The following is a 26681-nucleotide window of genomic DNA, read 5'->3' as shown; positions in this document are numbered from 1 at the left end:
GAGGGTCTGTGTTTTGTTTATTTTTGGTCCCTGAATGTCCAGTGCAGGGTCCATGTGCATGCACATATACACACAAATCCATCAGATACACATGTATTCATAATAAGTTTGCTTTTTAAAAGGGTATTTTATATAAATAGAAATGGGAAACTATTATATTTGCAGACATGAACCAATGTATGCTATCAGTGCTGGTTTGAGCCCCAGCTTCAGGCTCAGTAAATCATAGGTCAGCAGAATGATGCCACCCATTTTTCTTGGGACATGTGGTTTCTTCTAGATTCTGTGGCTTACAGTGCTATCCAAAATTCCTTCACTCCTCCTTCACCTCCTTTCTCAGCTCCCAGGATTTCTGTCTGTCTGGGGAAAACCCTCACCCTATGTTTTTCCTCTGGTGTGAGAGCAGAGAACAGTCATCCACATAGAAGAACACTTCTGTGGCCGAGTGTGTGGGGCTTCCCCACAGCCCAGCAGTGGACACCTGCTGTAGTGTCAGCTCCTCAGGCCGGGGGATCAGTCCCCAAGGCTGCCCCTCAGACTCCAGTTGCAAGTCCAGGCCTCAGGAATTTCTGACCGACTGGCTTCAGGTTGGGGTTCTCACAACCCCCTTGCTATGTTTGATTAATTTGCTGGGAGGTGCTCACAGAACTCAGGGAAACACGTTTACATTTACCAGTTTGCTCCAAGGATATTGCAAAGGACACAGATGAAGGGCTGCGTGGGGCAGGGCATGGGGAAGATGTGGAGTCCTGTGCCCTCCCTGGGCACCCCCCTCCAAGAGCCTCTGCATGTTCCGCCATCCAGAAGCTCCCTGAACCCTGTCCTCTTGGATTTTTATGGGCGCTTCTTGATGTCAGCTTTCTTCCCCGCTGGTGGGGATGGGGCCTTCTCTGAGGAGGATCATATGAGCAACAGGAAAGGCTGGAGGAGAGAGATGTTTTGCCTGGCAGCTGAAAGGCGGACAGAAAGGACAGGAGAAGGTTGGGGAAGTTCTGTTTCCTGAGGCCTGACGCACCCGACCTTCTAACAGAAGACTGTAACAGGGCTGTGGGGTACACAAGCCAGGTGCGGTGGAGGAAAGCCTGTAGATAGATCCACATCACGGCACCACCACATCTCCCCATGGTTCACAGGCCCTCCCCAAGCGTCCCAGGGCCCTCTGCTCTGAAGGCGGCTCCCCCTGCCTCGCTACCTGGGCCCCCGCTTCCCTGTGCAGTGTGCTTATTTCAGTGCTGGTCTGACTTGCTCTTCGTGGTGGTAAGCTCCATGACGGCAGGACCATGCTCAGGGAGTTTCCTGTCCTTCACTGCCCCAGGGATGTGGCAAATACTTAATCAGTGTTTGCCTATGGAGTGAACAGGTCCATGAATGGTCTTGGAAAATGTTGTATCCCAGCACCATGGTGGTGGTCGTTCATATGTGTTCTCATGACTTCTTTGCTTTTCCTAATGGTGAGTTTGGTAGGCCAATTCATTTCTTGCTGAAAAGTGTGGTAAAGGCAAGTCTCCTAACTGGACCAAGACTACAGCCTACAGAACGCGCAGGGCCTGGGCATGGGGAAGCACGGATGAGGAGCCCGCTGCTGATGCTGAGCAGGAGCCGTGGAGGGGTCTACACCACTCTGCTGACTCTGCGTGATGAGGATTCAAAATGCCATTCACGCAAAACAAGTTTAGCAACTAAGAAGTAGAGCGGCACGCTGCTTTAGCAGCACTGTGTGTTAGCAGGTGTGGTACACACCTGACTTTGCTTCTGTGGCTGAGGAAGGGGAATGAGTCTTCTGTGCATAAATCTTTCCACAAGCACCATCCTGGGTGTCCTGCCTGACCAGACTTGTGAGCCAGGGCCAGGTTAAAGCATGTGCCCAGGTGAAAATTATGCATTATTTATTCATGTGAGCAACTCTGCGCCTGTTTTGAAACATTCACTGCTTTGTTTTGTGTGTTTTGTCTAATTGCATGAAAGATGTGGTAGGCAGAATAATGCCCCCCAACAAAAGGTGTCCACTTCTTAATCCCTGGAACCTGTGAATGTGTTACCTTACTAGCAAAAGGGACTTTACAGATATGACTAAGGCTAAGGACCTTGAGTTGCAGAAATTATCCTGGACCATCCAGGCAGGCCTGGAGACATGAGTCCTCTAAAAACAGAGACTCTTTCCCAGCTGTGCTCAGAACCAGAGGTGACCACCAAAGAGAGATCAGAGCCATGCGATGTGAAAAGGACTTGACTTGCCATTGCTGGCTTTCCAGATGATGAAGGGGCCTCAAGCCAAGGAATGTGGGCAGCTTCTAGAAGATGGAAAAGGCAAACAAATACTCTCCCCTAGAGCTCTGGGAAGGAACACAGCTCTGCCACCTCCTTGATTTTCACCCAGTGAAATTAGTTTTGGATTCCCAACCTATAGAACTGTAAAGTAACAAATTTGTGTTTTAAGACCAGGTGTGGTGGCTCACGCCTGTAATCTCAGCACTTTGGTTTTGGAAGGCCAAGGTGGGAGAATCATTTGAGGCCAGGAGTTCGAAACCAGCTTGGGCAACATAGTGAGACTCCATCTCTACACCAAAAAAAAAAAAAAAAAAAAAAAGCCAGCATGGTAGGTTATGCTTGTGGTGCCAGCTACTCTGGAGGCTGAGGCAGGAGGATCACTTGAGCCTAGGAGCTTGAGGTTACAGTGAGCTATGATTGTGCCACTGCACTCCAGCCTGGTAACAGACTAAGACTTAGTCTGAAAAAGAAAGAAAAATTAAAAAATAACATTTGGTGTTTTTTTTTCTTTTTGTTTTTGTTTTCCTGAGATGGAGTCTTACTTTGTCGCCCAGGCTGGAGTGCAGTGTGTGATCTCAGCTCACTGCAACCTCCACCTCCTGGATTCAAGCCATTCTCTTGCCTCAGTCTCTCAAGTAGCTGGAATTACAGGTGCCCGCAACCACGCCTGGCTCATTTTTGTATTTTTTGTAGAGATGGGGTTTCACCATGTTGGCCAGGCTGGTCTCAAACTCCTGGCCTCAGGTAATCTGCCCACCTCAGCCTCCCAAAGTGCTGGGATTACAGCTGTGAGCCACCGCACCCGGTCAAATTCGATGTTTTAAGCCACTGAGTTTGTATAGCTTGTTGTAGCAGCAATAGGGAAGAGATACATATGGCTTTGCCTATAGAAAGATATTGCTTAAATAAAAAGAAGAAAACCCTTCCGGGTCTACATTTTCTCAGGCAGTGCTTGCGCTTTAAGGAGCACATGCAGGATATTTGCATCAGTGGCAAGTCTATGAATCGTAGCCTAGTTTCATTGTTAGAGGTGCATAAACTCAAGGTAAGCATACCCTAAGTTTCCGCTCAAGGTCATACCCTGGCTCCAGCCCTGTCACATGGTTAATGTTCCACAGCCAATGACTGAGCTGGAGCCAGGGCCACTGCCCCCACGTCGTCACGCCATGGTCATTGTCATTTCACTGCAGTTTCTCCAGCTTCCTTTTGAAGAGGAACACAAAGGAGAGGTGCTTTGCAAGGATACAGTATAAGAATAGGGACATGTTTGAAACTAGTAGTTAATGAACATTATTTTCCTAAATTCATAGCTTTTATTTTGTTTTTTTAAGAGACAGGGCCTCACTGTCTTGCCCAGGCTCGAGTGCAGTGGCGCTATCACAATTCATTGCATCTTTGAACTTCTGGGCTCAAGGGATCCTTCTGTCTCAGCCTCCTGAGTAGCTGGAACTACAGGCACACGCCACCATGCCTGGCTAATTTTTGTGTTTTTTGTAGAGATGGGGTCTCACCGTTTTGCCCAGGCTGAGCTGGAACTCCGGGCACAAGCAGTCCTCCTGCCTCAGCCTCCCAAAGTGCTGGGATTACAGGCATGAGCCATGCACCCGTCCTTAACTGATAGTTTTAGAGCAGTCCATTAGAGTGGACTCATGTCATCTGACGAAGCCATGTGTCTGTTTTGTATTTTCTAAGAGATTTGGTGCTGAGTAAAGAAAAAGAAAATTCTTCATATCTGATGAGAAGGTAGTGCTGTTGAGAGAGACCAAAAAAGGACAATTAGTGATGAGGGTATTTAAGGCAGACAGTTCATACCTCCTGAGTTTTTGGAATATGTGTCTCTCTTTGGTAAAATATTTTGGGGATAATCCCTATTATATGTGTATTTAATTATTTTAATATTATATACATATACTATTATAAACTTCCTAAGATAAACACAAAATTATAGATTTTGCTGAAGAGCAAAATAAAAATAAAATTGTTCTCCCCTTTTCTTCCAACACCAAATGAGTCAGCCCACTGGGGTGTAGTAGGCAGCTCTGCCTGGAACTGCCTGCCATGCCGCCCTCTGTGTGCCTGGAACAGCCTGCCATGCTGCCGTCTGCATGGCCGGGGCCCTTATGCAGCCCCCACTGCACCAACCTTTGTCCGCCTTTATTGGTGAACACAGTGCCCACCTCACCATGCTGGGGTGGCCTGGCTTGCTGTCTCCGAGTACCATGGGAACTGAGGCGGGCTGGCCTTATCTCCCCAGCGCCTGCTCACAGAAGGTGCCCCATGATGTCTGTCGTGCAGATGAATGTGTCCACGACGTGCTGGGCTAGTACAGAAGATCGGTAGGCAGGGGTCTTCGTGGCCAGGGCCTGAGGAGGCTTGGGGACTGCATGGGTTTTGAGAGTCTGGGGGAACCAGGGGGAAGTAGGAGGACATAGTAAACAAAGGTCAAGAAGAGCGAGGAAGACGTGGGGATGGGGACACGTACCTGACTGAGGGAAATGGATTCTAGGAACACAAACGTCATTGAAGAAGCATTGTGTGTTACTGGTTGAGGGTGTCCTGGTCCTTGGCATCTTGAACAAGTAATCAGACAAAACACACAAACAAAGCAAGGAAAGAATAAAGCAACAAAAGCAGAGATTTATTGAAAACGAAAGTACACTCCACAGGGTGGTAGCATGCCCTAGCAAGCGGCTCCTGAGCCCGGTTACAGAATTTTCTCTGCTTTAAAGACTCTCTAGCGGTTTCCCATTGGTTACTTGGTGTACACCCTATGTAAATTAACTAGTGGCCTTTGATCAGTCTGATTGGTTGCAGGAGGGGGCCAATCAGAGGCTGAAGCAAAGTTACAAAGTTACACCCTATGCAAATGTCTGATTGGTTGCAAAAAGTGACCAATCAGAGGCTAAAGTGAAGTTACAAAGTTATACTCCTATGCAAGACTTGGCCCCTGACCAGCCTGATTGGTTGTGGGAGGGGTCCAGTCAGAGAGGTACTTTCAATTTTTCATCTGCCACACAGAAAAAGTGGGAGGGGGCAGGGTTGCAAGGGAGTAGCCTCTGGTCCTTGTGTTACTTGGGCATGGAAAGTTGGGGTTTTCCTTTTGATTTAGTTCTAGGAAGTCGGTGTGAATCGGCCTTAGGTTCCCTTCCTCCAGATCCTATTTTCCTGCCTCATGGGGTCACTGCTTGCCTGGGTGGATGAGCTGGAGCTTCATTCTGTGAAAGCAGTGGGCTGGCTTCAGATCCCGTGACAGCTGCAAGCACAGCAGAACCAAGGCAGGCACTTGTGGAGTTCTTCACTGTCCTCAAAAAAGCAGGTGGTGTTGTCAACTGTGGTTGCACTGGACAGAAAGAACACTGTTACCAGGGGCCAGGTGTGCAACAGTTCTGACTAGGGCCGTGGGAGTAAGGCCAGGAAGCAAGGAGTCCATGCAGGCACTCTGAGCTGAGACGAGCAGGCTGACCGCTAGACCGGGGGCCACAGGGGGACGGGCCAGGGATGCATCCAGGTGTCAAGCCAGGGTGCATGGTGATGTGACTCTCCAGACCACACAGCCAGGTAGGGGGCTGGTTTTCAGGATGAGATGACAACTTTGGTCTAAGAAAGGTGACTTCTACATAGGGCTGTGACACAGGCACTGTTCAATAAGCAGTTGGAACTAATTTTTTTGGATTTTAATGATTCCAAAAAAGAAATCTGGGAGCTACAGAATTAGGATTTATCTTCTTCCCTTAACTGATACAAATTCTTCTATGCCAAGCCTTGAAGAGCGCCCAAGAAAGGCGTATATCAATGCAGAAGGTGGGAGTCCAGGAGGCCAGTGTGGGCTCAGTCATGGTGGCTGTCACGGGCGGAGCAGGGACAGCAAGGATGTCTCCCAGAAATGCAGAGAGCCCGAGCAGAGCCCCGCCTGGGAGCTTTTCTACAACAATGTAGCCAGAGAGGTTCAGCCTTTCCAGTGGGGGGAAGCTTGCGGCCTAGACTCGGTGAGGATAGTATACTCTCATGCGGAGATGTTCCTGGAAGCCTCACACACCTGTGGCCATGCTGTGGTGGCCTTTGCAGGGCTCTCTAGGGCAAGCTGAAGGCAGATCCTGACCGCCAGGGGCAGCAGCCAGGGATGGCTTACAGGGCAAGCAGAGCATTTTCCTACCTGTGGTCCCGCTGGGGGACCCGAGACCAAGAATCTCCATGAAACAATTGGTGACCCCTGAAGATGCCACACGGGGTTTCTAGAATCACACGTGATGTGTGTGTGCACCTAGGGAATGGAAGCTCTTCCTGGATGTGGCCATGTCCCCCCTGGACTCCTAAAGGTTGGCCTTATGGGATGGGTGACAACCAGCTCCCAGGCTCCCTCCCTCTCCCCCAGTTCTCCTTTTCTCTGTTCCCTTCCTGTACCTCTTTTGGAGGCCATGCTGCCTGCCCACCCACCTCCCTGGAGGTGTGCAGCCCCCTGAGCGTGGGGTTCAGAAGAGCAAACCCGCCAGCATCCCAGGGCACCTGCCTGATGAAGGGAACAGGATGCCTTCTCTGCATTCCCTTCATTGCCCTAAATTAACACTATAGCTCCATTCTGTTATTTTTGTGCTCAAACAGGCTTAAAAACAGTTGTTAACACATATTCTCATCTCCCAAATTGTCATTTTTTTGAGATGGCAAGGAATACATCACGCCTTTGGATGGCTTTAATTTACATCATCTAGTGTTCACCTCATTCACACGATTCTGATACTTATTTCTAATTCTGAGTAACTAACGGCAGGTGACAGGGCAGTCACCCAACAGCGCATAGCACCTTGGGGCTTCACAGAAAGACCCCTGCATGAGGACCTGTGTGTCACCCACACTTCAGGCCAGCTTGACAGCCACCCCCGCCTTTAGGGAGCTGCAGCAGCTAAGAAACATGTACTGCAGAATAAGAGAAAAGGACCCAAGATTGCTTTTTAAAAATGTGTTTCTTAACTTGTTCTTTGGCATAATTTCTGCATTAATGGATAGTACTTCTCAGCCTTTCATGAAATTTCTGCCTCTTATATGTGGAGAAAACAGAGGCTGTTTTAAATTATAAAGGAAAGCTTTAATCTAGTCCAAGAAACTGGGGGAAATAGACTTCTTTTCTCGCTTTCAGCCCCATTTCCCTACCTAATGTTAAATATGGCTATTTCTCCCAATTTAGAGGGTTTTCTTTGTAGAATATGAATGAGCTATTTACTGGGTAACAAAAAGACAAGCCTTTCAAGTACAAATGGAGCTTTGGAGATCTCTCAATTTGAAAGACTAATCTCTGCATAAACACAACTGTTTCTCCATATTGCTGGGAACACTCCATCTATCTGTTTGGCCACATTTTCTATTATGGTTTTTATAAAATGAAATGATGGCTAATAGCTCAGCAGAGAAGTATTTGGGCACAGTAGCAATAGGGATGTGTTTACATTGCTTTAAACTGTGTTGTGAGCAAAGAATAGTAATTTTCTATAGAAATTGCTCTAATCTGATCAGTAGAATTAGGCATTGCATATTTTCATTTCTGTACCTTTATCGGAGCTTATGTCAACTAATAATCTCATTTAGATCCTTGGGTTTTTCATATTAAATATCTGGTTATACCTGCTACATCTTTCAGCCTCAAAACTCTTAGATCAGGTCTTCCCTTTTCTTTACACAAGTGGATAGCAGATGTGACAATACCACTGTCTGCCACAGGGAATAATTTGAGGGGCCACCGTGTGTCTAGAACCTTCCACAGGGAAGTGCACCTGAATGTGGAAAGATGGTGCCATTGCTCTTAGAAATGCCCTTTAGGGCTGACAGAGCCTGACTTTTTTTTTTTTTTTTTTTTCACATCGCTGTAGATGGGGCTTTTGAAACCCTCCTTCCCTTCAGCCCCCACCCCCACCCCCACCCCAAGGTTTTAGGACAAAATGGGATGAGTGAATTCATGGCTTGACAGACTGAACAGAAAAATGAGGCTCCATGCTCCATATTCATGTGCATCTGCCCCTCATGGTGACATGCTAATTGGTTGGCCGGTGCACAAGACAAGGAAGTGCAGGTTTCCTGTTGCTCACACAGTGCTTCCTGTCTGCTGTGGCGGGAGCTGGGAGGAAGGGAGCGAGCCAAGAGGGGTGCTGCCCACCGGAAACGATGGCGCAAGGCCGCAGAGCTAAACGGGGGCCTCTCCAGGGAGTGCTCTGTTCACGGCTCCATCGCTGTTAATAAGTATCTTGTGATTTCGGAATTTAAATGAGGTTGTGTTTAACCTGCATAACATCTGGCTTTTAAAATCTGACTTTATTTTCCTTTTATTTCTGTGCATCGGCTCAGGCACACTTAGTGGTTGCTTAGGTGTTGAAGTCAGGTTACCAAACAGCACACCCTCTCTTTATTCTCAGGCTGCGTATTTCATTGATTCTGAAGGTCAGATGGCTGTGTTCAAGTTCTGTTAGTATATTGGTGTCAGAAATGGAAAGATGATGTAACCCTTTATAACTTCTTAAAGGCTCATATCATGTCAGGAAATTAACCTGTAGGAGTTATGGACAAATGCCCATCCTGATTATTTTCAGCCATGAAAATGAGTAAAGGGGAGATAGGCATGCGAAAGGCTGCATGTGTTGAGCATTTGATTTTGGAGGAGGATGCATTTGTTGTTTGATGGAGTCTACAACCTTGCCCTCATTCCAAAGGGCAGCCTTTGGCCCTGGGCATGCCCTCATTGGCTCACAACACCTACAAACCATACAACATTTGGCATCAGGGTTGTATCTGTTGGTGGAGGACACAACGCCAAAAGGAAATGGGATTTCCTGGTTAGGCCTGCGGCTTGGCAGATGATTGTTATGGGAAAGACACTGAGTCTGTTTAGGCAATTTCTTCCTCTTTACTAAAAGTGTTCCTATTTTGAAAGCAATGCTGAGTTGTGGACACGTGTATAAACCGTAATGCTGTAAGTTAGGCCTCTCTGTCTAGAATCTCAGCCTCTTCATACTCTCTCCCCCTTTTTTGCCATATTATTTTCCTTATCACTAGCTATATATTTTACCTGTCTCACTTACTACCTGTCTCTCCTCTCAGAGTGTTACTCCAGGAGGGCAGAGATAACTGTTTAGTCCAGCCTTCAGTGCTCAAAATAATGCCTGGGTGCAAAATAAATATATCTTGAATGAAATAATGAAGTAATCTTTAAAATGGTGCTCCGAGCATAATTTTCATATAGTAACACATAGTTTGCAATTAGTTGTCTCTTTCAGGGATAATGGAATTGTTCAACATAAGAAAATCAGGCCTGGGCACGGTGGCTCAGGCCTGTAATCCCAGCACTTTGGGAGGCTGAGGTGGGCAGATCACTTGAACCCAGGAGTTCAAGACTAGCCTGGGCAACATGGCAAAAGCCTGTTTCTACAAAAAATACAAAATTAGCCGGGCGTGGTGGCGGGTCCCTTTGGTCCCAGCTACTTGGGAGGCTGAGGTGTGGGAGGATCACCTGAGCCTAAGAGGTTGAGGCTGCAGTGAGCTGTGATCATGCCAGTGCACTCCAGCCTGGGTCACAGAGTGAGACCTTGTTTCACCAAAAAAAAAAAAAAAAGGAAAATCAAACAATATAATATACCACATTTATAGAATGAAAGAAAAAAATGAGATCTTCTCAATAGACACAGAAAAGGCATTTGACAAACTCTTAACCTTCTTTGATTATAAAAACACACAAAAACCTAGAAATAGAAGGAACTTCTTCAACAAGATAAAAGGCATGTCCTCGTCCAGCTGGGTGCCTCTAACAAAATACCATATATGAGGTGGCCTGTAAACAACAGAGGTTTATTTCTCATTGTTCTGGAGGTCGGAAGTCTGAGATCGGGGCACCACCAGATTCTGTGTCTGGTGGGGGCCTGTTTCCTGGTTCATAGATGGAACATTCTTGTTATATCTTCACATGGTGGAAGGGGCCAGCCAGCTCTCTGGGATCTCTTTTATAAGGACACTAATCCCATTTATGAGGGCTCTGCCCTCATGACCTAATCACCTCCTGAAGGCTCCACTTCCTAATATCCTCACATTGGGAATTAGGTTTCAACATGTGAGTTGTAGTGGGGCACAAACATTCAGTCTATAGCAGGGTATTTATGAGAAACCTACTAACACCATACTCAGTGGTGAAAGCTTTAACCCCTAAGACAAGGAACAAGAGAGGATACCCACTTTTACCAATGCTGTTCAACATTGTACTCCAGGTTCTAGCCAGAGCAACTAGACAAGAAAAAGAAATAAAAGGCATCCAATTGCAAAGAAAAGAATGAAAACTATCCCTGTTCAAAAAATGACATGATCTTATGTATAGAATATCTCCGAGATGCCACAAGAAAGCTACTAGAACTAATAGATGAATTCAGCAGAATTGCTGGGAACAAGATCAACATGCAAAAATCAAGTGTTTCTATACATGTGCCATGAACAATCTGAAAAGGAAATTAACAAAGTCATTTCCTTTAAATTAGCTCTAAAAGAATAAAATACCTAGAAGTACATTTAACCCAGGAAGAAAGATTTGTACACTGAAAACAATACAAAATATTGCTGAAAGAAATTAAAGAACACCTAATTAAATGGAAAGACATTCCATATTCATGCGTAAGAAGACTTAGTATAGCTAACACATAAATACTACCTAAAGCCGTCTACAGATGCAATACAATCCCTATCAAAATTCTAACAGCCTTTCACTTTTGCAAAAGCTGATCTTAAGATTCATATAGAATTTCAAGGCACACCTTACAGCCAACACAGTCTTGAGAAAGAACAAAGTCAGAGGACTCACACTTCCCAGTTTCAAAATTTACAAAAGTGCTGTAATCAACACGGTGTGGTGTGGACTTCAGGATAGATGCATAGACCTGTGAAGAGAACGGAGAGTCTGGACATCCACACAGCTATGGCCGGATGATTGGATGATTTTTGATAAGGGCTCCAAGTCCATTTAATGAGAAAGAATAGTCTTTTCAACAAATGATGCTGGGGCAACTGGGTTTCTGCATGAAAAGAAGGGAGTTGGACCCTATCTCATATCAGATACAAAAATTAGCTTGAAATGTATCAACGACTTACATTTAAGAGCCAACAGCATAAAATTCTTAGGAGAAAACATAGGGGTAAGTTTCCATGATGTTGGATATGGCAGTGGATTCTTAGCTATAACACCCAAAGTATAAACAACAAAAGAAGAAAAAAAACAGATAAATTTGACTTTATCAAAATGAAAGACTTGTGTGCATCCAAAGACATTATTAAGAGAGTAAAAAGACATCCTACAAAATGGGAGAAAATATTTGCAAGTCATTTATCTGATGAGGGCTTATTATTCAGAATATATAAAGGACTGCAAATCAAAACCCCAATGAGATACCATCCCACACCAGTCAGAATGGTGATCATTAAAAAGTCAGGAAACAACAGGTGCTGGAGAGGATGTGGAGAAATAGGAACACTTTTACACTGTTGGTGGGACTGTAAACTAGTTCAACCATTGTGGAAGTCAGTGTGGCGATTCCTCAGGGATCTAGAACTAGAAATACCATTTGACCCAGCCATCCCATTACTGGGTAAATACCCAAAGGACTATAAATCATGCTGCTATAAAGACACATGCACACGTATGTTTATTGCGGCACTATTCACAATAGCAAAGACTTAGAACCAACCCAAATGTCCAACAACGATAGACTGGATTAAGAAAATGTGGCACATATACACCATGGAATACTATGCAGCCATAAAAAATGATGAGTTCATGTCCTTTGTAGGGACATGGATGAAGCTGGAAACCATCATTCTCAGCAAACTATTGCAAGGACAAAAAACCAAACACTGCATGTTCTCACTCATAGGTGGGAATTGAATAATGAGAAGACATGGACACAGGAAGGGGAACATCACACACCGGGGCCTGTCGTGGGGTGGGGGGAGGGGAGAGGGATAGCATTAGGAGATATACCTAATGTTAAATGATGAGTTAATGGGTGCAGCACAACAACGTGGCACATGTATACATATGTAACTAACCTGCACATTGTGGACATGTACCCTAAAACTTAAAGTATAATAATAAAAAAAAAGAACTACTAAAAAACTCAACAACAAAAGGACAAATAACCAAACACAAAAATGGGCAAAGGGCTTAAATAGACATTTCTCCAAAGAAGATATGCAATGACCAATAAACAAATGAAAACATACCAAGTATTCTTAGTTATTTGAGAAAGGAAAATCAAAACCACAATGAGATACCACTTCACACCTACAAGAGGGGTTATGATTTTAAAAATCAGAAAATAACAAGCATTGGCAAAGATGTGGAGAAATTGGAACCCCTTTTTATTACTGATAGGAGTTTACAACGATGCAGCTACTATGGAAAACAGTTTGATGGTTTCTCTACAAGTTAAACATACAATTACCATATGATGCAACAATTCCACTCCCAGGTGTACAACCAAAATAATTGAAAACAAGGACTGGAACAGATATTTGTACCCACTGTTCATTACAGCATTATTCACAATGGCCAGAGGGTGGAAATAACTTACAAGTCTATCAACTGATGAAGAGATAAAAAATGTGGTATATCCACGTGATGAAATATTACTCAGCCATAAAAAGGAATGACGTTTGGATGAACCTTGGAAAACATTATGCTAAGTGGAATAAGCCAGTGACTAAAATATAAGATATGACAAATATATGATACTGCTTATATGAAATATCTAGCATACACAAGCTCAGAGAGACAGGAAGTGGATTAGAGGTTACCAGGAGCTTGGGGGAGGGAAGAATTGAGACTTTACTGCTTGATGGTTACAGAGTTTTGTGTTCAGGGAAGAGATTTGGAAATGGATGGTGGTGACAGTTGCACAACAGTGCAAATGTTAGTAACACCACTGAATTGTGTCTCAGTTACTGGGAGGCTGAAGAGGGAGGATTCTTTGAGCCAGGGATTTGGAGGCTGGCCTGGGCAACATAGTGAGACTCCATCTCTAAAAATAAATCTAATAATGATTAAAGTGGCAACATTTGTTATATATATTTTACTACAATAAAAAGTTAGAAAAAATCGTGGGACTATTTGGAGTGCAATTAACAACATTGAGTTTTATTTCTCCTTCTCCAGACTAACATCTAACAGGTCTGTGGATCAGAAATAATGATGGAACAGTTGCCCTCTGACATAGCTATAGACCGTGTGGAAATGGTATTCAGTAAGCCCTTGACGTCCAAAGGGGTGCACATGCAGACCTTTGCAAATCTCCAATAGAGGGCTGCAGAAATGCTTGTAGAGTCTCTTGACTTTCTTCAGACTCATATTTTCATAGAGAAATAAGTGTTTCCTGCGTATTTTCTCACCTGCAAGTTTAATCTCTCATGAATGGTTGTGTTTCATGAGGAAATAAAGTTTTCAGCACTTTGGAAGTGTGTATAAGGATGGTTAGAAAATCATACTGTCAGGTTAAGATGTGGATTCTTATCCTTCCGCCGGCACCTCACCAACCCAGCGCTTGGCCACCATCCTTGCGGCACGTAATTCATGTCTGCCACAGCAAAATAGCCAATGTCCTGGAGCCCTGAGCCCTGTGAGATGTGTAGGAAGTCACCCTGCCCCTGTCTGGCATCTAGTATGAGCTCTAGGCATGTTTCTTGATTGAGTTAGTGAGTCAGTCACTGTCAATCAGAGGCACATGCTGGGATGTGTTGTGGGAAGTGGATCGCTGGCCCTCTGGTCATGGCACTCCCGCCTTCCTGCTCTGGTATGGGCCTGGATGAGGGTGCAAGGGTGTCTGCTGGGGTCAGTTCTGCTTCCCCAGATCCCAGCCACCCTCCTCAGCCACACACAGCACTGACCTCACTCCCCATGCGCTGCCCTGCTCTCAACTTCCACTTCTCCCCAGTGTCTTGGGCAAGCAGAGTGCCCACAAAGACCCCTGTTAGGACGTGTGCCTAACAGGGGTCTTTGTGGCCCTGGTAACCGCCCTCTCCCTCTCCACCGGCCACTGCAGCTGCATTCACCTCTCCACGCCCAGGCTGCCCTGGTGAAAAGAAGCTCGTTTGTAGACAAAGTGTGGGAGTGTCTTTACTGTGGGTGAAAGAGCAAACTTGGGGATCTCTTTGCAAAGTGCTGGAGATTGTTAATGATGTCATAATTAGTAGGCAGCACTCAAAGTGTTATGACATCATTAACCAGTGATTGTTGTACTCCGTGGCCTTTCTAACTGGCTTGTTGTGATTGGGCCCCAAGGCTGCCTGGCCCTCCGTGAGACTATGTCTGAATAGGTACGTGAGAGTTAGACCCATGCGCTGGGTCTGGGTGAGGCTGTGTGTAGATCACAGCAGCGTGAGCACTGGCTGTACCTTTGCCCTGTCCTGCTGCTCTCACTGTCTGCTGTGTCGGGACACTGAGCAGAAGTGGAGGTGGAATGCACACAGCACAGCGTGTCACGGTGCGCATGGGCTCCCCACTGGAAGGGATGTAGCATTGTTTTTCTTTCGTAATGGAGAGAAGAGGGGAAGAAAAGGCCCAGGCACTGGTTCTCCAACTCTTGTACATCCGGTCACTGTCCTGAGATTCAGAAGGTCTGGGATGTTCTGAGAATTTGCATTTCTGACAAGTTTGCAGAGAGTAATGCTGATGCTGCTGGTTCAGGGACCCACTCGGAGAGTCAGTGGCCTGGAGCACTGGAGGGCTCCGTGGAGCTGGGGAGGATGGAGGGATGACGGCCTCGGGATGGCACAAGGAGGTGCCGGGTGAAGAGGAGGTGCCGGAGGCAGGATGGAGCAGCTCACAGTGGTACCTGGGATGGCCCCGTGGCTTCTGCCAAGCCAAATTCTCCTGTTTCATAAGAATTGCTCACCAGTGAGACTCCATTTTTCTTGAAGAACAGTGTTGTTCATTTTATTTTATTTTCTTTCAGGCATATATAGAATCTTTGGCACTATAAAAAGCATTTACCGCATACTTAATATCTAATTGTTCCCAGAGAAGACACAATCTTATAAGGGGAAGTCATGGGAAGAAGGAAGCTCTGGTCATAAAAACACGATTTCCACCTTCTGTGCAGAGAAACTGCACTCTTAATTGTAGGCAGAAGGGTTTTGTTTGGGTGAATTCATCTTCACCACTGGAAGACGCTGCCCACCTCCCAGCCAACCCCCTCCCCAGACCGAGGGTGGACGGGCCTGGCCGTCAGGGAAGGCCTCGCATTGTGCCATCCAGCCGGGGCTTGGCCACGGCCAGTCTGAGGCAGTGTGGGCTCCTGCGCCTGTTGTCTTTGAAGTCCCTGCAACCAGATCAGCTCTCTGCCCTCTGAGATCCCAGGGCTGTCGAGCTCATTGAAGCCTGCAAATGGGACAGCACTGGCCTTCCTCCTTTTCATTCAGCCACTGGACGGGGCTGGCCCATGAGCCAGCAGATAAAAGAAGTCATTTAAGCTTCGATTTCAGATAAAAGACTTGAGGTTCATGAAATGTTCCAGCATAACAGTGCAGCTTCTGTTCTGTGCTGCAAAACACATTAGAATACAAACAAAGGGGCTGCTCCGTGGAGCCTGCAGGATCCTGACCCTGTCCAGGCTGGGTGCCAGGTCTGAGGGTTTGGGCGTCCTCTCAGCCAATGAGAAATCCACCTGGCGGGCTCCTCTGTCCTGTTCACCCGCCCACTCCCATCCACTCTGTCTTCTTACCTTAATTTGCACCTACTTGGCCTTAATGTTGGCAGAAAGGTTACGGAGAGACAGTTTAAGGTCAAGTGCAATAAAATGATTTCATTTACACATCACAGAGGTCCCTGGTTAATACACTGCAGAATGTTCTATTCTCATGAATAATCTTGCTTCACAAACATACTCCTTGTTTGTTTTCACTGGGTAGAAAGGGACAGGTTTCATAGTTAGCAGGGAGCACATCTGAGCAAACACGTACCTCTTTTTCTTGAGTAATGTGTAGAGAACATTTTGTGGTAGTGTTTACGTCTGTCTTTTGCAAACGTTAGAAGATAGTGTTAATTCTTTACTCATCATCTCAGTATGTCATTATCATTCTTTGAACAGCATTTGTTTGTAGAAGTCAACATTAATTAATCTTCTCAACTGAAATGAAAATACTTTATGGGAATACACTGAGAACCCCCCGCCCCCGCCTGCCAGCACATCAGATGGATTGAAGCATTTGAAGGCAGAATATAGTTCACAGAAAAAGCAAACCTAATTATAACCTAAAGATCATACATCAGGTGAGTTATGTTCATTTCAAAACAGAGACATTAAAAATGTGTCTTCTTCTTGCCCAGGCAAAAATCCCACGAGGGAAAGAAAGAGCATGTGGCCTGGATTCTTCATCCCATCTCCAGCTTCTCTAGTTGTTTATTGTAGGCATTTATCCCATAGTCTAGGTGTTTCTGCATGAAAATCATATCACAGCCAGACAGATTCAAAAACCTAGTGGGGGCTGGGCACTGTGGCTCATGCCTGTAATCCCAGCACTTTGGGAAGCTGAGGCAGGATGATAGCTTAAGGCCAGGAGTTTGAGTCTCTACAAAAAGTAAAAATTAGCTGGGTGTAGTGATGCATCTGTAGTAGTCCCAGCTACTCAGGAGGCTGAGGTGGGAGGCTTGCTTGAGCCCAGTTGGAGGCTGCACTGAGCTATGATTGTGTCACTACACTCCAGTCTGGGCAGCACAGTAAGATCCCATCTCTAAATATATATATATATATTTACATGTTATATATATTTATAATATACATATATAACATTTACATGTTATATATATTTATAATATACATATTATACAGGGGCAGGGCTTATACACCAGATCCAAATTCAAACACTTTCTTTTTGAGAGACGCAACCTCAGGCCCCAAAGTGAAGTTCCTGAGAGCCTGTGGCATTTGTCTCTGATCCAGGAACCACCTTAACTCCAGACAAATAGGACCCATGCTCTTGCTGATGTGGTTTGGCTCTGTGTCCCACCAGATCTGTTGCTGAATTGTAATCCTCAGCATTGAAAGTGGAGTCTGGTAGGAGGTGGTTAGACCATGGGGGTGGTTTCTTGTGAATGACTTAGCACCATCTGTTTGGTGCTGTTGTCGTGGTAGTGAGTTCTCATGAGGTTCGGTTGTTTGAAAGTGTGCAGAACCCGCCTCGTGCTCTCTTTCTCCTGCATTAGCCATTAAGATGTGCCTGCTCCGCCTTTGCCTTCGCCGTGATTGGAAGCTTCCTGAGGCTTCCCCAGAGGCAGAAGCCACTATGCTTCCTGTACAGGCCCCTGCAGAACTGTGAACCAGTTAAACCTCTTTTTTAATATAAATTACCCAGTCTCAGGTATTTTTGATAGCAGTGTAAGAACAGACTAATACAGCCGCTAAGCCATGAGGAATCCTCAACCAGCCCAGCCCCTGCAGCCCTTGGGCTGCACATTTCCTAGGTCAGCCTGCAAAAACCCTGAGTCAGACATATCCATCCCAACCTCAGGAGTTAGACACGTGTCAGATTCAAATGGAAGCAACATTGGGAAGCAGCTTCCAGCCCACTGGGTGCAGATCCAAGCCATTGCTCCCTCCATGCAGGACAGAAAGTGATGGTGTGGCCAGTGCAGCGGTCCTGATACCCCAGCGAGGACTTCGGGGCCAGGTGGGTCTTGCTCCCTTCCTCCTGGACCCAGAGGATGGTCTGCAGGGGAGCAGAGGAACTGGGATGGAAGTGAAGCCAGTGCCTGGCCAGAGGGAGAGGGGCCACAGGTGCAGATCATGAGAGTGTCTGGAGACTCCAGAAGTAGAGTTGATTCTACCCCACACCCACCTGGCACCTTGTCTCAAAGACAACAACAACAAACAACAAAAAGGTCTTTGTCTCCCGAGGTTAGGATGGCTATGTCTGACTCGGGGTTTTTGGGTGGCAGTTAGAGAGGACTCAGGCTGACCCAGGAAATGTGCGGCCCAGGGGCTACAGGTGCTGGGGTTGGTGGAGGATTCCTCATGGTTTAGCATGAGCTGAGTCCTGCTTATCTGGGGTTAAGATGGTTTATGGGTCATAGACAAATGCCATGGGTTCCCAGGAGCCAGTTTGGGGCCTGAGGGTGCTTGCCCTGGGTCTGGGGTGGCTCCTCTTGATTGCTGGGAAGCACCCAAAGAAGCCTTAGTCACGTCCAGTGTTGACTTGACTCCAGAGAGAAGTGGAGCAGACAGGAGCCTCAAGGGTGCAAACGTTAAGTTTGCTGTTTTCAGTCTGTGCTTGGCACTTTCTTCACTAGATCTTTTTCACTTAGGTTAAACAATTCTTTCTCCCATTATGAGGAATGCCAGATTCACAGTGGTGGCTCTGTTTTTTGTTTTGTTTTAAGAGATGTCTCACTCTGTGGCCTGGAGACAACAGGATCCCTGGAGCCCAGGAGCTTGAGGCTGGTTCACTGCAGCTTTGATCTCCTAGGCTCCAGGAATCCTTGTGGCTCAGCCTCCAGAGTAGCTGGGACTCTGGTGCTCGCCACCACACCCGGCTGATTTTTTTTTTTTTTTTTTGTAAAGACAGGTTCTTGCTATGTTGGCCAGGCTGGTCTTAAGCAGTCCTCCTGCCTCAGCCTCCTAAAGTGCTGGGATTACCGGCATGAGCCACTGGGCCCTGCCTGGCTGTTCTGTTTTGTATCAATTAATGCAGTGTGTTTTGTGGCCAATGTCCTGGGTGTCTTTGTAGCTTATGGTGCACACGGACTCCCATTACCCTAAAACACAAGAAATCTTGTGAACAGCCAACAAGACCTGGCCTCTTCCCTCCAGAATTCACAGCCTCATCAGGAGTACATATGAAACAGCTAGCTCACAATAAGGAGCCGTGCATGACTCCATGCTAAACTGTGTGGTGCAAATAATAATAGACACAGTCATCAAAGGAGTCAAGGACAATGGTGTAGAAAGGTGGGGTATGACTGTGCTTCTGACTCTAAGGAAGAAGAAAGGACATTGCAGAGGAACGAAAGAATTTGAGCAAAGGGATGGAGGAGGAGATGGAAATGGTCTGATCACAGGTGCCCAGGAGATCGGCCTCATTGGAACAGGGTGTTTGTCAGGGGAACAGGAGGTCAGCCTCATTAGAATGGGGTGTTTGTCAGGGGAATCTGAGATATAGTTTGGATTAATCCGGGGGGACCAGACTGAAGGGTCTGTAAATCTGTAACAGATTTAAAACTCGGTATGTTGGCACATGGATGCCTTAAGTGCCTGTGGCTTCCTTATGGAAGGGGCTCTGCTTTGTGGGTGAGAGGTGGCAAAGTCATGTTCAGGGGTCACATCTGGTCCAGATGCATGTTTAACTTGGTGTGTACACCTCACTGTTTTAAAAATGAAGTCCTCAGTGTTTAAAAATTATAAATAAATTGCCAACATTAAGACTAAATTAGGAGACTTCATGTTAAAAATCCAGCCTTGTCCGGTGGCTCACATCTATAATCCCAGCACTTTGGGAGGCTGAGGCAGGAGGATCGCTTGAGTCCAGGAGTTTGAGACCAGCCTGGGCAATGTAGCAAGACCCCACCTCTAAAAAAAATTAAGAATTAGCCTGGCATGGTGGTGTGCACCTGTAGTTCCAGCTGCTCAGGAGGCTGAGGTGGGAGGATCCCTTGAGCCCAGGAGATCTAGGCGGCAGTGAGCTATGATTATACCACTGTACTCCAGCCTGGGCAACAGAGCAAGACCCTGTCTCAAAAAAAAAATCCGGTCATATTTCTTGCAAAAAATGGGAAGATGCAGTAGCAGGTGGGCCACGTGTCCCCTGTCCCTAGGCCCTCTCTGTCTCCTCCACACAGAGGCCAAGAGCCTCTGCAGGATCTTGAGGCCCATGATGTTGTTTGCTCACAGCCCACTTCACTCACTGTGGGACCTGCTTGGTGCCTGGTGAGGACTGTTCCTGCCCCTAGATGTGGTCTCCAGCAGATATTTGCTTCAGCTTATATTTTTGGACAAAGGAATGGAGTGACATGGATAATATTTAAATTGGAATGGACTATGCCTTTTATCTGAAAAAGTTCTCTAATTATATTTTTCTTATCCTTTTTGATGTCTCAAGAAAACTCACTAAGATCCGTTTATACAAACATGTTTGAATTTGACCTCACAATGGACTAGGCTTTGTAGGAGACTGAACTCATGGTAATGAATATTAGTAATTTTGGTGGAATTTTTCTGTGGTAAAGAATGAAACAAGGAATACCAGGAGGATTGGGCCCTAATTTTCCCCAGAGGGGTCCTTCTTTTAGGCCTCACTTTATCTTCTAGCAAGACAGCTGTGGTGTTAGACTTCTGCTCCTTGGCCTAAGAAAAGCTGGGGCCCCGACCTTCCTGGGCATGGGCGTTTGTTGATGGAACCATGGTCAGAAGAACAAGGAAGGAGGTCCGTGAGGTGGGAAATGCACGCTCACCTGAGAAAGCATCCAGCAGCAGGTCCTCTGTGGCCACCCAGCTGCCTCCATGACCCATGAGAAACAGTAGCAGAATGCTTCTAGAAGAGCCCTCCCACCTGCCTCTATCAGGCGGGATACTTGTCATGCATTTCTCTTCAGTACTGGCAGAAGCCCAAGAGGAGAAAACCTGACTCTGTGCAGGCAGCATGGCTTGGATGTTGATCTTTGGAAACAAAGAGGAGGCTTTCAAAGGCTGAGGGGAGAGCTCAGGTCATGGGATTATGGAAAGGCAATTAGAGGTGTTTTCTAGACCAAGCCCCTCTTTTCATAGCTGAGAAAACTACAGTTTGGAGAGCAAAGAAGTGAGCCCAGGGGATATCTAAGTGCTTATGTGACCCCGCACCTCTCGCTCCTTTTGATGAGCCATGTTCGCATTTTGGAAGGAGAAAGGGGGTGCAGAAGAGGCGTCTGATGCAGGCCCTGCTGACAGGCAGTCAAGGGCATCCCTCAAGTTGGTGTAGTCAAGGGCCAGAGCTGCAGGAAAAATCCACCAGGCGCATCTCACTGGTTAGGGGAAACTGGCGGCTTTTCCGTGGTCCCGGGCTCGGATAATGCATCTCAGATCAACGAAGGATACCTAAGGCAGGTGCTTTTTACTCATCTGCTCCCACTGACTCCTTCATCCCCCTCCTTCCTGCTTCGGACCTACTTCTGATACAGTGAGGGAGAAAGACAAGAGTGGCAAGACAGTGTATTTTCTCTGGAACATAGTCCGTCCTCCCCTCCTCATGGTCTCTGCCTGAGCTCAGAGCCTCATCTGCTTTCCCCTAGACCCTCTTGACTCAGGGTTGTCTGAGAGCCTGCAGCATTGGCATCACCTGGGGCTTGTTGGACATGCTGACTCTTGGATTCCACCCAGGCCTGCTGTAGCATATCTTCTACTGTAACGGAATTGCCAGGTGATGAATATACACATCCAAGTGTTGGTGTGCTGCCCTAGAAGGTCAGGATTAACAGTTGGTATTTTCCCGTTATCCCAAGCATCTATTCTCCTTTAATCCATTCTGAACATCAACTGGGTTCTAGTTTGAAAACAAAATTCAGCTGTGTCTGTTCTTTGCCTAAAATCCTTGCTTGGCTTCACATTGCTTTTTTCCTATATATCAACAATAAACAAGTGGAATTTGAAATTTAAAGCACAAAACCATTTATAATAGCATGCAAAAAATTAAATACTTAGGTAAATCTAACAAAATACGCATGAGATTTATATGAGGAAAACGACAAAACTGATCAAAGAAGTCAAAGAAGTCAAAGGAGAAATATTCCAAGTTCATGGATAGGAAGACTTAATATAGTCAAGATGCCGGTTCTTCCCAAATTCATAAATGGATTCAATGCACTCCTCATAAAAATCCCAGTGAGTTGTTTTTTGGATACGGACAAACTGATTCTAAAGTTTATATGGAAAGGGAGACTGCCTGGAGTAGCCAACACAGTACTGAAGGGCAAGAGCAAAGGAGGAGAAATGACGCTGCCTGCCTTAAAGACTTACCATAAAGCTACAGGCATCAAGATAGGTTGGCAAAAGAACAGACAGATGGATCAGTCGACAGAGCAGACAGCCCAGAAGCAGATCCACATAAAAATATGGCCTACGAATCTTGACAAAGAAGTAAAGGTAATACGGTGGAGGCAAGATTATCTTTTCAACAAATGGTACTGAAACAGCTGGCTCTCCACATGCACACACAAAAAATTGAATCTAAACATAGACCTTACAGTTTTCACAAAAATTAATTCAAAATAGATCACAGGCTTAAATATGAGACATAAAACTCCTAGAAGATAACATAGGAGAAAATCTAGATGACCTCAGGTTTGATGGTGATGTTTTAGATATAATACAAAAGGCATGGGGCATGAAAAAAATAATTGAGAAGCTGCACTTCATTAAAATTAAACATTTCTGCCCTGTGAAAGACACTTTTAAGTCATTGAAAAGAGGGCTGGGTGCAGTGGCTGACATCTGTAATCCCAGCACTTTGGGAGGCCAAGACAGGCGAATCACCTGTTGTCAGGGGTTGGAGACCAGCCTGGCCAACATGGCATAACCCCATCTCTACTAAAAATACAAAAATTAGCTGGACATGGTGGTGGGTGCCTGTAATCCCAGCTACTTGGGAGGCTGAGGCAGGAGAATCGCTTGAACCCGGGAGGCGGAGGCTGCAGCAAGCTGAGATTGCACCATGGCACTCCAGCCTGGGCAACAGAGTGAGACTCCATCTAAAAAAAGAAAGAAAAGAAAAGAAAAGCCACAGACTAGAGGAAAATATTTACAGAGACAATCTGATAATGGACCAAACTATACGAAGAACTCTTAAAACTCAACAGTAAGAAAAAAGAAAAAAACCTGATTAAAAAATTGGCCAAAAATTTTAATAGACACCTCACCAAAGAAAATATGCAGATGGAAAATAAGCATATGAAAAGATGCTCCACACCATATGTTATCAGGGAAATGCAAATTAAATAATGAGATCCCACTGTATACCTCTTAGAATGGCCCCAATCCAGAATACTGACAACACCAAATGCTGGGGAGGATGTGGAGCCACCGGAACTCTCATCTATGGCTGGGGGCAGCCACATTGGAAACAGCTTGACGGTTTCTTTCAAAACTCAGCATAATCTTACCATATGATCCAACAATTGTGCTCCTTGGTATTTACACAGAGGAGTTGAAACATTATGTCCACACAGAAACCTTCACATGGAAGTTTATAGCAGCTTTATTCATCGTGGCTAAATCTTGGAAGCAACCCAGATGTCCTTCAGTAGGAGAATGGATAACTAAACTGGTACATCCAGACAATGAAATATTATTCAGCACTAAAAAGAAATGTGCTTTTTCTTTTCAAGCTATGAAAAGACATGGAGGAAACTTAAATACCTGTGACTAAGTGAAAGAAGCCAGTCAAAGCTACGTACAGTGTGATTCCAACTGTGTGACATTCTGGAATAGGCAAAACTGTAGAGATAGTAAGAAGATCATTGCCAGGGTAGCGGGGAGGGAGGGACGATTAGGAGGAGCACAAAGGATTTTTAGGGCCGTGAGCCTATTCTGTATGGTACTGTAGCAGTAGATCATGGCAAAATACATTTGTCCAGACCTGTGAGAATGTATAAGAGTGAACCCTAACGAAGGCCACAGACTCTGGGTGATGAAGGAGTGGTGGTGTCGGTCCATCAAGTGTAATGATGTGCCACTCTGTGTGGGATGTGATCATGTGGGAGGCTGTGCGTGTGTTGGGGGTGGGAGGCAGAGAGCACGTGAGAAATCTCTGCATGTTCCTCTCCAATTTTGCTGTGAACCTAAAACTTCTCTAAAAATTAAGTCATAAATTCTGACTGGAGCTTCATTAAGTGGAAGAATGCTTTTAAAGTTAGATTTGGGTCATGATGACAAATGTTAGAAATAAGTGACCTGGAGTAGGAAGTGGAAGGTCATCCAGCCTCACAGACACCCATGACTCCCAGTGAAAACCCACATCATGGCTGTCAGCCGTGTCAGCCAGAGCCTTGACTAGTGTGTCAGCATCTAAGAAACATATAACATTGACCTAAGCAAAAATCCAGCGTTCTGGCCTGATCGTTGTCTTCCTGGGAACTCTGGTGTGGGAGCTGTGGACGCACATGTCCTAGGGACAGACGTGGGGTGGGGCAGACATGCATGCCAGACAGACAGACATGCCAGTGTGGGCTGCACAATGGCTGAGCCTGACCTGGAAGCTGAGAGCAGTTTGGAACATGTGTGGCTGTCCTCCCGTCATCTTCTGCCCTATCAGAAGATGGGCAAATTCTTCTGCCCTGTTGAGAGTGAGCACCCTGCTTTGAGAGGTTGCCTAGCTGGGGAAGCGGGGACAGGACAGGTGTCTGGAAGAGGACAGAGTCTTGAGGCAGACACTTCCCTCTCCTGTGCCTCAGCTCTCACCTTGATGCTCCAACTTTGTGGATGGCTTCCTCTGGACAGAAGGGGTGATTCAGGTTCAAAGCCTGAGAAGCGGGGCCACGTGTAGACGCTGACTGTGGCTTGACACTGACTGCTGTCAGCAACATGATTTCTTAGACATGTGCTGTGACATGGTTGTGCATGGCCCTGTCTGCTGGGAAGACTTCTGGTGGCCCTCGAGCTGTGATCACCACCCAAGACTGGGCCCCTGTTGTCACTATTCCTGTCCCCCAGTCTCCGCCCCCTCCCCACCGCACGCACCTCTTCCAGGGGCAGCATTGTTCTCTCGCTGGACACCATGGCTCATGTATTCATTCATTCAACAGGCGTTTATCAAGTGCCTGCTCTTAGGCAGGGTCCTGAGCTGGGCCTGAGGCTCTGAAGGGATCCAGGCAGGGCAGCCACGTTCTGTTCTCCATGAGCCCCTCTAGGAAGGGCGGATGGTTAGATTCATCATTATGGGAGTGTCTTGGACAGAAGGCTTCAACTTAGAAAAGATCTCCTGGAGGAAATGACAGGGAAGCAGGGCGTGAGAGGTGAGTGGAGTTTGCTGGGCAGGAGGGGGAAGGCAGAAGGCTCACAAGGCAGGAGGGCAGAGGGCAGAGCAGGGCTGGAGTGGGGCTGGGGGAGACAGAGTGACCGAAGTGAGAGGACTGGCGGGCCTGCAGGGGCAGTGAGGAGCTCTCCAGACTGAGGAGGGAGAGTGAGCGTCTCTGTGGCCGAAGTGGACAGTGGAGAGGCAAGCAGGGACAGGAAGGCCAATGCTGCCTTCCAAGAAGGAGACCCAGTGGGGAGGCCTGGCCTGTAGTGAGGGCTGGGGGCCTGCAGAGAAGGGCAGTGCCGGGGGGCATGTCAGGTGGAGAACCAGTGCCAAACTCACACCCCTGGGGACTGTTGCCTCTGAACCTGCTGCCCACCTCACCCCCCTACTTTCAGATCCTTCTGCACACACTTCCTCTGCCAGGGCCAGGACAGGAGCCCAGGCGGCTGCATAAAAAGGAGGCCCTGCAGACCGCGCCATGTGCTTGTTCTGTGCAAACCCCACCGTCCCACCTTCCCCACAGCTGACTCCCATGAGCGTGAGCACACGGAAGCTCTGTATTGGCAAAAAACACTCAGCTGAGCAATGAGACAGGGTGATTTATTTACAAGCATTTGAGTATTTCAGTTCCCCCCATCACCACTCAGAAACAAAAGTGAAAATTGAGGCCAATTGCATGGGAAGGAGCACAGCATGCCTGAGAGGGCCGGGTCAGAGCTGTCCCATGGGGACTGCAGGGGCCACCTCTCTGAGCCCCATCAGTCTGTGTGGAGAGGGACCCCTCAATGAGGAGATGAGTGGACTCAAGAGCAGACAATGGACTGGGACTAAGTTCCTATGGGCCCTGGGGGAGGTAGTGACAAGTTATGGGAAGGTGAGGGGTGGAAGTGCACTGTGAACAAAGGTTGTCTAATTATGCAGATTAAGTCTCTCAGGTAACAGCCCTTTAGTTGAAAGAATAGGTGAAGTCTGTCCTGGGCATGGAGACTTTGAGTTTTCTCTCCTATGTTAAGAGTTAATTTTCTGTGATTAATATAAATCCTAGGGAGGGGAGTCTAAGACAAATGCATTCCTTCCAGAGGAACTTCCCTAGGTCAGATGAGGGACCTTCAGAGAGAGCCCACCCCCATGCTTCAGAAGGGAAAGAGGGCAAGGAAGCAAGTTGGAGAGAGGCCTTGGTTCTGAGCTTATTTCTGAGGCCTTTCAATCTCCATTGTTCAAAGCAGTCAGCATGCCAAAGCACCATATCTTGGGGTGTTGTTTTCTGAGCCTATGTTTTCAGGACAGGTTTTATCCCTGGTCTCAAACCCATCTCTCCACAGAGAGAATATATTGAGCCCCAGTCCTTTTGGCTCAGCATCTAGCCAGACCTGCCACAACACGGCTCTGTAGTTACTGAGTTTCTCACTGTGTTCTTGGGCTCTCTC

General features: G+C 46.5%; 1 protein-coding gene and 1 long non-coding RNA gene across 23 annotated transcripts in view; one reads left to right on the top strand and one right to left on the bottom strand.

Moving 5' to 3' along the window:
* LDLRAD4 (low density lipoprotein receptor class A domain containing 4) overlaps positions 1-26681 on the top strand; it is a 434322-nt gene that overhangs the window by 239193 nt on the left and 168448 nt on the right. For 4 of the 22 annotated variants that reach the window (XM_019014012.4, XM_055368381.2, XM_055368382.2 and 1 more), the window contains exons 1-2: positions 14460-14592; positions 16365-16546. The exons of 15 other annotated variants lie outside the window; for them this stretch is intronic. The gene's annotated coding sequence lies outside the window, so the exon portion shown is untranslated. Of the gene's footprint in view, positions 1-14459; positions 14593-14615; positions 14760-14800; positions 15173-16364; positions 16547-26681 lie in introns of those variants that run through there. 3 more of the 22 variants (XM_055368383.2, XM_055368384.2, XM_055368385.2) reach the window with 3 other exon arrangements.
* Positions 3664-4843, bottom strand: LOC129528330 (uncharacterized). Its single transcript, XR_008673575.2, has 3 exons — positions 4751-4843; positions 4411-4667; positions 3664-4017 (listed from the first exon to the last, which is right to left on the bottom strand). It is a non-coding gene; the product is annotated as an uncharacterized lncRNA (long non-coding RNA).

This window comes from Gorilla gorilla, chromosome 17, assembly GCF_029281585.2.
Source record: "Gorilla gorilla gorilla isolate KB3781 chromosome 17, NHGRI_mGorGor1-v2.1_pri, whole genome shotgun sequence".
In the NCBI taxonomy this organism is placed as follows: Eukaryota; Metazoa; Chordata; class Mammalia; order Primates; family Hominidae; genus Gorilla; species Gorilla gorilla.
Note: the sequence above shows the minus strand (reverse complement) of the source record. Positions and strands in the feature narration are given on the sequence as shown.